Below are 14433 nucleotides of genomic sequence, written 5' to 3' on the forward strand. Positions count from 1 at the left end.
TTAATTGTTGAGCTATACTGACCCCTGGTGCGCAGTTAGTGAAACAGAAGGTCTTGAATGGAGTGTCTTTTTCAGAAGGGGATCAAACTCTCTAGTCCATCTTTCTTCAAGTTCTTTTATTACTCTCCACCCTTCATTGCCGCTTTGAATTCCAGGCTTTTGTGTGGTGTCCTTGTCATCCTTTTAGCAACACCCTCCTGTGCGTCAAACTCCGCTCTTTATCAGTGCTTAGGTTGCATGCTGTGGTTTATTCTTACATCTTATTAGAAGGGTTTTTTTCTCACATTATATATTTGACTTGCTGGAAAATTCACATCCTATATTTTCATTATCAACCCCGCCGACGAGGAAATGGCTCAAAAAGTTTTGGACGAATTCTGATAAAACTTTGTAGAGTGTAGAGTGGGGTCATGTTAACAATCCATTAAAATTTGAGCTGAATCCACCAAGTTTTTCAAATTCAACTGAAAGATTTATTCATCAGAAATTGATAAAAAGCTTTATAACTTCAAAAATATGACTCCTAAAAGTCTGGTATGTCACATTTGACCTTTGACCTCTCCTTTAAGGTCAATAAACCGATCTGAAGGTCAGAGTGATAATATTTGCTATATATAGATATTTTTAAAACTATGTTTCTTACTGCAATTGTTTGTATTGACAAAATATAGGCACATGGAATATATGGCATATGATATACAGACATTATTAGCAATGATTTACAAAGCTCAGAGTCAGTGTTAGCTCAGGTCCTCTACCAAAGGCCTGGGAGCTTGAGGGTCTTGCACAATGTCTTAGCTTCTAGACAGAGATCTCTGATGTTGTTGCTGGGATCTGCTGGAACCACTCGCCTAGTTTAGGAGTCACCGCACCTAGGGCTCTGATTACCACTGGGACCACCGTTACCTTCACTCTCCACATTTTTTTGAGCTCTTCTCTGAGCCCTTGGTACTTCTCCAGCTTCTCGTGTTCCTTATATACGAGAACCGCTACATCTATCACTACAGCTGTCTTCTTCTTCTTGTCTACCGCCACTATGTCCGGTTGGTTAGCCACCACCATTTTGTCCGTCTGTATCTGGAAGTCCCACAGCATATTAGCTCGGTCATTCTCCACCACCCTTGGGGGCATCTCCCATTTTGACCTCGGGACTTCCAGGTTATACTCGGCACAGATGTTCCTGTACACTATGCCGGCCACTTGGTTATGGCGTTCCATGTATGCCCTGCCTGCTAGCATCTTACACCCTGTTGTTATGTGCTGGATTGTCTCTGGTGCATCTTTACACAACCTGCACCTGGGGTCTTGCCTGGTGTGATAGACCCCAGCCTCTATGGATCTTGTGCTCAGAGCTTGTTCTTGTGCTGCCATGATTAGTGCCTCCGTGCTATCTTTCAGTCCAGCTTTGGATATGGACTTTGGATTTCTGGATATCAGCCACCTCCACTATCTGTCGGTGGTACATACCGTGCAGGGGCCTGTCCTTCCATGATGCTGCCTCGTCTTCCTTCTCATTCTTGGGTTTCTGCTGCCTGAGGTATTCACTGAGCACGCAGCCTGTTGGGGCCATCTTACTGATGTATTCGTGGATGTTCGTTGTCTCATCCTGGACCGTGGAGCTGACACTCACCAGTCCCCGGCCTCCCTCCTTGTGCTTAGCGTACAGCCTTAGGGTGCTGGACTTGGAGTGAAACCCTCCATGCATGGTCAGGAGCTTCCTTGTCTTGATGTCAGTTGCTTCTATCTCCTCCTTTGGCCAACTTATTATCCCAGCAGGATACCTGATCACAGGCAGGGCGTAGGTGTTGATAGCCCGGATCTTGTTCTTACTGTTCAGCTGACTTCTCAGAGCTTGCCTGACCCTCTGCAGGTACTTGGTGGTTGCAGCTGTTCTAGTGACCTCTTCATGGTTCCCATTTGCCTGTGGGATCCCCAGGTACTTGTAGCTGTCCTCTATGTCTGCAATGTTGCCTTCTGGTAGTTCAATCCCCTCAGTTCTGACTACCTTCCCTCTCTTTGTTACCATCCAACTACACTTCACCAGTCCGAATGACATTCCAATGTCATTGCTGTATATCCTGGTGGTGTGGATCAGTGAATCGATGTCTCGTTCACTCTTGGCATACAGCTTGATGTCATCCATGTACAGGAGGTGGCTGACAACAGGTTATTGGTTGGTAGTTGGAGGGGACCAGTCCCTTCTCGGGGTCCTTGAGGATCAGGACTGTCCGGCCTTCGGTTAGCCATTCTGGTTGTCTCTCGTCAACTAGCAGCTGGTTCATTTGTGCTGCCAGGCGCTCGTGGAGTGCAGTCAGCTTCTTTAGCCAGTAGCTGTGATAATGTCAGGGCCTGGTGCTGTCCAACTCTTCATACTGGAGACCATTTCTTGGATGTCTGCTACTGTGATTGTTACTGGACCCTGTTCAGGGAGGTCGCTGTGGTCTGCCTCAGATCCACTAGCCACTGAGCATTGCTGTTATGAGTTGCGTCCTTCTCCCATATGCTCTTCCAGTATTGTTCCATCTCCAGGTGGTGCTGTTCTCATATTTTTCCCCTGCCACTGAGAGGACACCTTGGCTGGTTCTGTGGAGAACAGCTGGTTTATTCTCCTGCCTTCGATCTCTCTAGTGTACCTCTTCAAGCACCTGGCCAAGGCTGTGAGTCGTTGCTTGGCAGTTTCCAAGGCCTCGGGTATGGACAGCTTGCTGTACTTCTTAGGCACCTTCTTCATCGCACCTTTCTGCAGCACCAATAGTTGGCTAACCTCCCTCCGTGCTACCTTGATCTTAACTTCTAGCCTCCTTCTCCATGGAGGGTACTGCCCCTTGTGGCTGTTCAACTTGTAGCCCAGCATCTCACTGGTCACTGCTGCCGTAGTGTAGATCAGCTTGTTAGTCTTGGTAATGGTGGCTGTAGGTATCGTCCGTAGTGCTGCATTAACGTCATCTAGCAGACCTTCTGAGAGTACTTCACGTAGTCTTGGTAACCGGCTACAGGGGTCCAGGTTTCAAGCTTGGCCATGATCCTACCTTTCAGGTCAGTTCCCCTCGCACTCAACGATCCTTCTTCTATCACACTTGGGGCTTGGTACCCAATCTCGGGTGGGGGTGATGATATCACCCTCCTGACCTGGCGTCCTGGCTCCCCCTTGCCGTAGCATTTATGTTGTACCTCGTCAATCTGTAGTTGTGAGAGCAGTCCCTTCTTTCGAATGTTGGAACACTGAGCTACTAGTTGTTTCGCCGCCATTGTGGATGTTGGGTATCGAGGATTCCATAGGTCATCATCCTATTCATGTAGCCCCTTCCGCCAGGGTTACTTGCGTAGTAGCATTCCAACAATGCCCTATTTTCATGTCTTGCCCACCGATGCCTTCTTATTCCAGTAGCCCACTTCTCGTCAGGGAGCCCTGGTTCCTCAACACCTGACGCGGATCTTGCTGAACCGGGCGACGTCCGAGCCGGCATGCCTTCCTATCTGTCTCAAATAAAGTAGTTTTTAATGTCTGTTATTTTTGTGTTATTATCTCAAAACTTTATTTTAAGAAGTTGAAATTTAAAGATTTTTTAAGGTTCCTTGTAGAATATACAGTGAGATTTACTGTTAAAAAAATCTCTCTGGAAAAGAAAGAAAATCAATCAACAGTATAAATATAAAAATAAATAAATATATCCAAATTCTTTCAAACAAATAGTTATATATCATTAACTTAGTTATTATTCATTTCAGGTTAATCTCTCAGCATTTCAAATCAGCAACCACAAGGGTGTGCTATTGGCCTATTTGTGAACTTGACATGACACTGAGTAAAATCTTATTGGGCTGCGCAGTAAAACACTCTGTCCACAGTTTAAAAGAAACAAAATAAAACAAAATACATTTACTCAAGTACATAACAATACGGGGGATATTCCATTCTGCTTCTTGATACTATTCCACCAGTTCAGATTCTGTTTTTTATATTTTACTTTGTAGACTCAGATTATTCATACAACATATTATAAACAAATAAATTATAACTAAGTATTATGGGTTAGGATAAGATGGAAGTTTGTAAATGAAAGAAAAAAGGGCACCATCGTTATCTGTAACAATAGGTCTAATGTATAAACCAATACTATAAAATAATTTACTTGTTCTACTCTGCCTTCAAAATAAAAGCATGAATAGTTTTCATTCATAAATAAACCGTACAAAAGCACAATAAAAAACTAATACTTGGTGTTCTGATTATAACAATGTTGGGGAGTTGCCATGCATTGCAGAAACCCATCCTTCAAATGTGAAAGCTACACCTACCCCAGAGTTACTATAGCTGAGTGATTTCTATTAGTTTATTAATTTTAAATAGTTGTGATGTGATGTTTTTTGCTTAACCACTTTATTAGATAGGGTTTTCCTCATTTTAGCCTAATCTGTATTGTTAAAATGTGTTTTTGTGTAATGTATTGTTCTTTTGTGGCACATTTGTCTGGCTCACAATTTAAGAAGTGTAAAATATAGAAAACTTTACATCAGTAAAGTGGGTAACCTCTAGGTTCATTTATGGTTATGATTTATTTTTTGTTCTTAAAATGTCTTATCAAGTTTTAGGTAACTGCAATACCCACTATTTAATTAATCAGTATGCTTTTATTTTGATGCATTGTTGTTGTTGCAGTAAAACTGAATGCAGGACTTTGATAGGTACTTGTACTCTGCAGTATTACCACTTGTATTTACTACGTGTTTCCACGGCTCCAGGAGCAGCAGCGTGCCGCCCCCTGTGTTACTATCAGTAGTTTGCGCCAGTCGGAGCTACGCATGCGCAGTGAGTGCGGGCGCAGCTTCGCCGTGGTTTCGGTTGAGAATTCTTGGCAACGTCTCGCTTGGTGAACAGGCAGCAGACCGTCGGGCAACGGCTGTTTCCACAATGTCTGGAGGATTATTTTAACGGAGCTGGAAGTGAGCGGAAACCCTGGAGCAGCGAAAGGTAAGCCGTGTGTGCTCTTTTGGTTTTCTCTGAGCAGTTTTGGGTGAGCAGCCGGGGATATTCGAAAGCGCTGAAAAGTGGCGAGCGAAGTGAACGTTAGTGAGCCTAAGCAAACATTGAGAGGAGAGGCAGCCGAGCCGAGCCGACCAACTTCAGTCAATGCGGAGAGCAGCCTCTTTACTACGGCTCAGCCGCGGGTTTCAGTCCCGCCAGGAGCCGTTTTCACCGGGTCCGTGCTCCACTTTGACCTCCAGCTTCTCAGCAAAGTACATACATACTCTCAAATGTGCCGCTGCACGCAAAAATTATTAAGGAGAAAATATTCCACAACCTTCGCGATCCTTAAGGGGCCAGTGCGCATGCTCATGGGGCTCTGCAGACTTCGGATTTGTAGTTTTTCGTACCTGAGTTAATCACAGTTGCGAGGGCCAAGAGAAAAACGGTAAAACTACAAGTTCCAGACAATGGGAGCTTTGTTTGGGAGCCAGCTAGTTAGCCTGGACGAGCTTTGAATTTCGAGTAGTTTTTCCTACAAACGGAAGTTGCCTTGGCTGGATATTGGATCCAGCATGAGCGGCATGGGAAATATTTTGGCTGCACCGCATATTTAAGGAGGAGGGGTGGGGGGACGAGTTCAGTAGTTGTAGATGGAAGTGGTTTGTCATGAAAGGGTGTGCAACACGTTTTAATTGATTGTGCTTACGCGTGTGTGCATGCAGACGCTCAGCTGTCAGAGGACCTGTGCAGGATTTGTAAGTGCATTGTAGATATGCATGCTTCTGTGTGTGTGCTTAGTCGATTGTGTGTACGCAGAATGGGAGATGATAATGCCTCGGTGTGTGTGTCATCTCCCTTTCATTGAGATCCTCCGTGTTGCTGCTGTACCCCCTCCACCCCCACACCCCCCAAAGCCCTCAGAAAACGACACGTCGAGTATGAGGATGATGGATTTTGTCGGGCAAGAGCAGCAGAGCATGGCAGCACTGCACATATTCAAGGCATCATTTGCTCTGGTCGCCTCTCGTCTGGAACTAATGGAATAATGATTACCAGGAAAATGTGAGAATCATGTGCAAATGCCTTAACCCGGTTATCCTGTACTGCCCACCGTTTGCTGTACTATGGGGGAAATCCTGTATTTCACGTCCAGTTTAAGGGGAAATCAGGATTGGATGTTGCCTGTGCTGTTCACTGTAGTAACGACATGGTTTTCCTCATTGTAAATACAGTTTTTGATCAGTGGATGTACACCGAGCTGCAGGAGTCAGCCATTCAGTGATCCGTGTTTCCGTTGTTTTCATCCTTTCCATGGGTGTTTGGAAAGCTTGCATATTAAAAGCCAAACTAAGCACAATGGCTATTTTTGGTCAAGGAAAATATTAGGCAGTTGCTTTAGCTGGGAATCCAAAATGCATTATAGTTATCGACTGAGCAAAAGTTATGTACCCTCTTTGCAGTATAAGATAAATAGAAACTGAATGGTGAATGCAAACCTGATGAAACTGTATAATTAAAGTATACCTAACATACAATATATGGACTCGATATGTATTGGGCCACCTACACATAATACCTACAGAAGCTTTTAAATCTTTCTACAAGATTTTGGAGGATGCTGTTGGGAATTTGTCAGGTTTGTCAGGAATTTGTCAGGTTTGTCATTTCTGTGAGCAGAGGCCCCCATTCTAGTTCATCCTGAAGGTACCGTATTTTTTGAATCATAAGGCGCACCGGATTATAAGGCGCATTAAGCGGAACAAAACAGTCCCATAAGTCAAACTTTACTCAACTCATTCTTCTTGCTTACTCCACTTCCATACCATTGATTCATTAATGTTGAATTCTCTTGCAGCTACTCTATTCCCATGTTGTTGCAGTATATTAATGACTAACCTCATATTGTGGATGGATTATCTCAGTTGTTCTCCTGACTGAAGTTTGGTCCGTTTACAGCATCCTGCCATGCGATTGCATTTGTCCCCAACCCTCAGGAACCCTCACATTAACTTCTGTCAAGCAAAAAAAAAAAAAGGTTAGCATTCATCCTCCAGCTTCACTGTGTTTATGTTATGCTAACATAGCTGTGTCGCTAGCGATCACGTAGCGCATCGTTATATACCAGCTAGCCAAACTTCAGTAACCCTACAAACATCACTGCTGTATAGTTTTCTGTCTTCATTTATGTTGGAAGTGATAGCAGAGCTGTAGGTTTTATTTGTTTCAAAAATCTATCAGTCAGAACATGGTATATCATGTTTAGGTGGAAACTAGCGAGCTAACTTCCTGCTTCTAACTTTTAACTCCGTTAAATTTAATATATTCTGTTTTCATGGATGCCTGGATGTTAAACTTAATTGTTACACCTGGTAAAGCAGCAACGCTGATCATTTTATTAAAGATGAAAGAATTTAGACGGTTTTTAACTCTCAGTGATGCCGCAGTGCTTGTTTGACTTTGGGACCTGAAGAGGAAGGACTTTTTTGGACCCTGTGAGGCTCCTGATTACAGTAGCCATAATGCTCCGACAATCCATCAAGCAGTACGGCTTCGTAGCTTACCAAAGCCGTACTAAAACATTTTTTAACAGATTTTTGAGTAGGGCTGTGCAATATGATCAAAATCTCATATCCCGATATAAGACATTTATCGTCCCTACAACGATATATAGCACCAAAAATTTACATTTTCTGTAAATTCTGTGAATCTCGGGCAACTTGACTTGCGTGAAGTGTTTTCAGTTGGGCGTCGTGTACCTGGAGTCCAGTGTTACATTTTTAGACATAAATTGAAACGGCCACCATTTTCTTTGTCAGTATTTATTACAAGGCGTGTTGATGGGAAAAGCCTTTTTTCAGGTTTATTTTTTAGCACCTGGCGGCTCTTTTTTGCTCATCCTTAAACACTCTGCATACTATTTCACGTGATTCATTTTATTTTGCAGAATCTCAACAGGATCTTCAGCTTTATTGTGAAAGGTTTATGTGGAAAGTGAACAAGCGGACGGAGCCACGTGATCGTTGTTGCTAACGACAACGCATAAAAGCAGTTGCTTGTCCGTCCATTGTCAGAGTCTTTATTTATCCCCAAGGGGCAATTAAGTGTGGTTGTTTTAAATATAAGAGGAAAAACTTTAAGAAATTAATTCTACAGTTACCATCAAAATGATGAAAAAATATTGCTGTAAAGAGTTTATTTTGCGACACCACGAAACAAACGATAGCGTAATATGAAACGATAGATGTTTTTATATCATCATCAAATATATATCATTATATCAAACAGCTCTATTTTTGAACACCATGTACCACATAAAATCGGTTCAAGGTCAGTAAGCATAACCAGAATCGATACATAAGGCGCACTGATGATTTTTGAGAAAATTAAAGGATTTTAAGTGTGCCTTATAGTTCAAAAAATACAGTACTCAGTGGAGTTGAGGTCAGGGCTGTGTGGGCCAGTCAACCTATTCCACATCAGACTCATCTGAGCATATTTTTATGGACCTGGGTTTGTCCACTGCTTTACATGGAAACCCATTTCATGAAATTACCAGTTCATAGTTGATTTACACTTCTGCATAGAAGTGCCTACAGTGCTGTAGGTACATCTTAACTGCAAACCCCTCTGAAACCCCACGCTATGCATAACCTGGCGTACACTTCTCCGGAAATTTAACTGGATATTGAATTGATGCAGCCCGCAACTATTGACTGACTGGGCTGTTCATTACTGCTGATTCGTCTTATGTATTTCTGCCTACTTTTTAGCCTCAGTTTTTGAATTTATCATTGAGAGGATAACAGTCATAGCCTCAATATAAGAACTCATGCATGTCAGTAAGTTCTTGAAGGGAAATTGGCAAACCTATGGGAGTGGATTTGAGGAGATGTACAAAGAAGTGGAAAAACTTGAGGGATAAATGTTTGCCTCTGGGAAGAAAAAAAAAAAGTACCCACAATAAAGAGAAGGGACCCAGGAGGGGAAAACAAGCCAGAAAGTTATTTGTTTCTATTGTGGCATGTATAAAACTGGGGACATGACCAGATGCGCAAGCATGCTGGCAACAACACTGGCCACTTACGTAGGTTACATCGTAGGCTCTGTAAAGATTCAAATCAACTGTCAAAGTGTTTGCGTTGAAGCTATGATCTTAATGCCAGAGGAGGTGTGAAACTCATTGAGTCAGCAGAGAGTTGGTGACTTTCACACACTATGCTTCTTAGCACTCAGTGACCCCACTCTGTAACTGTCAACTGTGGTTGCCACTTTGTGGCTGAGTTGCTGTGCTTCCTAATCACTTCCACTTTGCAATACTGCTTAAAGGTGGCCATGGAATATTTAGGAGAAAAGAAGTTTCACAAGCTGACTTGTTTCAATGAGCCATCCTACTACAGTACCACTATGTTTAAATTCAGTGAGCTCTTTAGAATGACTCAAATATGTGTAAAGACAGACTGCATACCTGTGTTATACCTGTGGTAATGGGACTGAAAACACATGAATTTAAAGATTAAGATGAGTGGGCAAAAACCTTGGTTCTTATAGTGTATGAACTAAATGTACATAGGATTAAAGAATACTCTTTTAATGAGTTTGTCAGAAAGATGAAAACAGTTTGTGAGGTCACAGTAAAAAAAAAAAAAAAGATCCCAAAGGAACTTTCATCAGACCTGAAGCTCTTTATACTTGGTTTCATTTTTCTCCAGATGGATGAAGTTGTGTTAAAAATTGCAAGCATTAATGACCTTCAGTCTTATTTTAGAATTATTTGTATTTCCGTCTGTTTGGGAGATGTGTATACTTTCAAATGCAAAAACTGTGACACCAAAAGATGTTCTTGATGAGCTGCTTAAGGGACCTTTTATGAACCTGTATACAGGGGGATGCAGCCACGGGAGTGAACTGACCTTTTTCATGTGCCAGAGTAGTAACTTGATAATGATGTCTCTGTTCTGTGAACATGCCTCAGTAATAACTTTACAGTATGAGGGGGATGAGGAAGCTAAAGTGAATTAGCAACTTTTAGCTAAAGCTGTGTTGTTGTTGTTTTTGTTTGTTGTTTTGTTTGGAGTTTTTTGTAAGGAAAAAGATTTTTCAGAAAAAAGGCTGTTGAGGTTTGTTGTCTTGGAGCTGCAAATTGTTGTAGTTTAAAGTTACAGTCATTTGTTTTTTGGGGTTATTTGATAGGGGGGGGGAAAGTGATACTCTGAAATATCCATGTATTAATTCATTAATTATGTCTTCCAACAACAGCCTTCTCATAAGCTTATGCTTATGAGGAAGCTGCCTTGTTGAACACAGTGGTGTAGATAGACATTGTCGTTCTGCCTAACGGCGTTATATGTATGTAGCTACAGAGCAACCACATGCATAATATGCTCAATATTGTCAGCAGATGCAACACTCCATCACCAGAAATCTGACAACGAGCTAACTAAACAACAACAGCTGGTTATAAGCTGCATTTTGCATACAGCACTAACTCACCTTTCCTATCAAAATATGTTGATACAGCTGATGAATTCATGTGTTTCACCTGCATGCACCTCGTGTTTTATCTAAAATACGTTTCGCTGAGTGTGACATGGGCTTGGAAAGTCTTGTAAGATCTTTTGTGTCTATCTAAGCATGTTTTTTTTCTCTTAAAGCAATGATATCACGTTAATTTGCGTTGATCTCATAACTCTGGACCCACGTGGGATTGTTGCAAAGCGCCTACAGGAATCAGTTTGTAGCAGATAACTCTTGCTTTCAGTCTGTGATCTTTTAAGACATCCTATATTTTCTGCTACATATTTTTGGTGTTTCATTGCATGCAGCTGCAGGAACAAAGACTGCTGTCTTCAAAGGGAGGTGAATGTGGGCCACCTGAGTTATTTCGCCTGTAAACATTTTGTTGAATCACAGAATTCTATCTTGGCAGAGGTGACTCATCAGTTGTTGATTTTCCCCTTTTCCTTTTTTCCTTGACAAAGATTTCACGGAACTTGCTCACGGCCTTTCATCTGTGGGAGGAACAAAGCAATCTTTCCAAGATCGTGATTTATTTTTTTCTTTTTGTAACACCAGTAAAAGCTGCGTTTTGGCATCAGCGATGGTTGTAGTTCTCTTTCCCAGCCGCGACACCTTGGCCGTCCTCCTGCCGTTTGTAATTTTAGAACGCAAAATCTCTTGCCAGGTTTCTTTTTAATCCTTCAAGGCGTCTTAGTTAAATAGAGGTTAATAGAAGGGAATAGCTGTGTGTGCTCACTGTGTACATGACATCCATCACAATCACTGGGTGTATCCTGATAGGTCACAGAGAGGGAGCACAAACCTTGAGGCTATGGATGCCATCTGGTCTAAGTCAGGTTCCACAGTGACGCTGCATGTGTGCATAAGTTTGTGTTTAAAGTGGGTCTTTAACTAGAACTTGGGCTAGCTACTGTCTTCTATTCTTTCTGTGTTTGTTGCTGGCTCATAGTCTTTTTATAGCCCTTATAAACCGACACTGTGACACAGGTTAAACCAGTGCTGGCAGTTAATCTGAATGGATCTGCGCACGTCAGCACACCTGACCTCACAGCCTCCACCCAGCTTGCGGTGAGGGCATTAATTGACTGTGATCAACAGGTGGTTTTATCGAAGGTGTAGTTTTGTGTGTGTGTGTGTTTGGTGATGATTTCTTATTGTTGAAATAATAAACCTTCCAGATAAAACAATTTGTACATCAACTCTTTTTCCATAATTTAAAAAAGTGCATTTCTTTCACCATTTATTCAGGACATCTACTAATCTGAAGGTTGGTGGTCTGATTCCTGGCTCTTCTAGTCTGCATGCCAAAGTATCCTTGGGCAAGATACTGAACTCTGAGTTTCTCTTGATGCGTGAATGTATGTGACTGTTGGATAGAAAGGACTTAGACATGTATGTGAATACATGTTGTATAAAAGTTCTTTGCGTGCTGAAGTATAAAAGCATTATACAAGAACCAGTTCATTTACCATTCATTGTCACGGTCATTTTTATCATCTCAGTAAAAACGCTTGAACAGTGTTACTGGACTTTATCATGGTGTTTTTCAAGCCTGAAGGTTTGTTTCTGCTCCTAAAGTTAATTTTCATTTAAATAATATTCATTTTCTGGCAGAAGTTAAACATTACAATGAATGTTCTGTAAAACGTTATGTGGTTGTATGTCAGATAAATAACATGGGTATATGTTATAAAATTAAATCCTAATTCAGATCAGTCAAAATTTAAGTGTCACAGAACAATGCAAACAAAATAAAAGGCTAAATTATTTGGTTACTTAAAAATGAATAATGTAATAGAATACCAAACAAATCTAAAGAAAAACTTCCTCTATACAATGTCTTTTCTTCTGCATAGATTCAAAATATTTTACTTTGTTGGGAAACAACCCACAAATAAATGGCCAATACACATATATGTGTATATATCCTCAGCACAAATGCTAGAAACATTTAAATGTAAGCAAAGGAAAACTTGAACAAAGCCAATATTTACTCAGTTGTAGTCCATGTTTTCTCCAATGAAGAAAGAAAAGAGAAAAAGCACAAGAAGTGCAGTTAAGTGTGCAGTGAGGGTCATATGGATAGTATGTGCAGCTAGACCACAAATCTAATGTGGTATCGAGCTGTCATAAGATGAGAGGCAGTGTTCAACCTGGACAGGGGTCTGGCCTGCTATAAAGCTACAGGGTTAACTCAGAAACAGGTGTCAACACTTCTCCCATTTTGCCTTCCCTGCCTGCTGCTGCTGCTGCTGAGGGCTGGATGCCTCATTTGTATTGGCGTAAAGCGTCTAAAAGCTGAGTTGCGCTTTTGCTCAGCGCAGCAGCAAACCGAGCGAGCCATTAAAAAGTGTGTTTCAGAGTGCGTCTTGTCTAAAAGCACCTTTACACCCTGTATTTACTTTGTGAATCCATATATAGAAATCTCTAGGCTTTTTGCCAGTACTCTATCCTCTGTAGTGTTTTCAACAAGCAACCGTCAATTTCATTTTTGTTTACACTGCATGCAAATAAGCTGAAATGTCTGGACAGAGATTGTTTTAGTCTTTATGTAGCGGGCACCTTGTGGATGCAGGTGGATGGTGGGGTGGAAGGATTCATACCAGGCAAAGCATGCCAGGTATGAACATTTAAAACAATTAATGAAAGTGCAGTCAATTAAAATACAGTTAGATTTAATTAAAGGTAGAATACAGTTGCAGAGCAGTAATCTGTAACATACAGATGTGTGTACATATAAGGTAGAAGAGTAAGAGGCAATAAGAGGGAGAGGAGAACAGAAATGTAGAGGTATTGTGTGGGTGTAGTAAGTGTGAGTGCAACAGAAAGGACAGAAAATTGCATTTCATTTGATAATGATGTAATGTAGTGTAGTTTTATGTAATATTGTGGTTACAGTGTGCCAAGTCACAGTTTCTATGAGCAGTCAGCATGAACTGAAAATATATCTCTGTATACATGAATGTGTATATCTGGATACCTATTTCATTTTATATACATGTAGATTGGACTCAGCAGCATCTTCGTGTATGCAACAAGCTCTTGTTTGCAAACCTAATGAAAGTTGTTTAGATACTGTGCATAAACACATGCTGAATGGTTGTTCTGTGTTAGAGTTCAGGTGTACAGTTTAATATCAAATAGCATTAGATGAGTGACAGCATTACAGTCCACCCCCTCCACTCTCTTTGATATATTTTCCCTCAAGGGTTTTGTCCATAAGTCAGCATTCATGATGGTATCAAGAGGCCAGAGATTTACAGAGGGAGGTGCACATGAAATGAGTCTCTGCTTTACGGCCTGTTGTGCAGTGATAAAACGTCTTCTAGGTAGGCAGCTGATCTGTGAAAACTGCCTCCTCTTTTTTTTCTCATTCCCTCAGTGGTCAAATTCTCTTAAGGTGTTGTTTACCCATCTGTGTCTTCTTGTCAGAGAAGAGAATGAATCAGATAATCACAAGCCTGGCTGTAAATATATGAGATGTGCCACTTTCTTTCTTTAAAAGAGGTCTTTTTAGCAGCACAGGCTGTCCTAGGCTCCATCTTTCTCCTCTGAATGTGTTTGACTCGGGTAAATATAGCCTGTTGGTTTTAGCTCGAGGATAAACCCAGATGTTGAGGAGGCCTGTCTTGCCACAGGTTGGCCTGCGTCCGCTTCGTGGTCATCGTTGGTAACAGAGGGGAGAGTGAGAGAATGAAAGAGAGAGAGAGAGCCACATCGTCCATCCACAAAACACTTAAACAGTGTTACTGACTTAACTCTCAGCTTGTGACAGGGTTAAAGCAGATCCACTGGCTACAAAGGCATTTAGACAACCTGATGAAGTGCTGTACATAAAGAGTGATTTTCACAAGACTGTGTAATGCAGTCCATTCGGTAATTTAAAGTGAAGGCCACGCTACAGATTTATAAATGGATATCTACTCCAGAAGAGTCTGTACTTAGCC

General features: G+C 41.5%; 1 protein-coding gene across 1 annotated transcript in view; it reads left to right on the forward strand.

Moving 5' to 3' along the window:
* The first annotated feature begins 4830 nt into the window (after window positions 1-4830).
* The window catches only part of sipa1l3 (signal-induced proliferation-associated 1 like 3), a 92686-nt gene continuing 83083 nt past the window's right edge, over window positions 4831-14433 (forward strand). The window contains exon 1 of the mRNA XM_085184859.1: window positions 4831-4972. The gene's annotated coding sequence lies outside the window, so the exon portion shown is untranslated. The remainder of the gene's footprint in view (window positions 4973-14433) is intronic.

The sequence above is a fragment of the Neolamprologus multifasciatus genome, chromosome 14 (assembly GCF_963576455.1).
Source record: "Neolamprologus multifasciatus chromosome 14, fNeoMul1.2, whole genome shotgun sequence".
NCBI classification, from domain to species: domain Eukaryota; kingdom Metazoa; phylum Chordata; class Actinopteri; order Cichliformes; family Cichlidae; genus Neolamprologus; species Neolamprologus multifasciatus.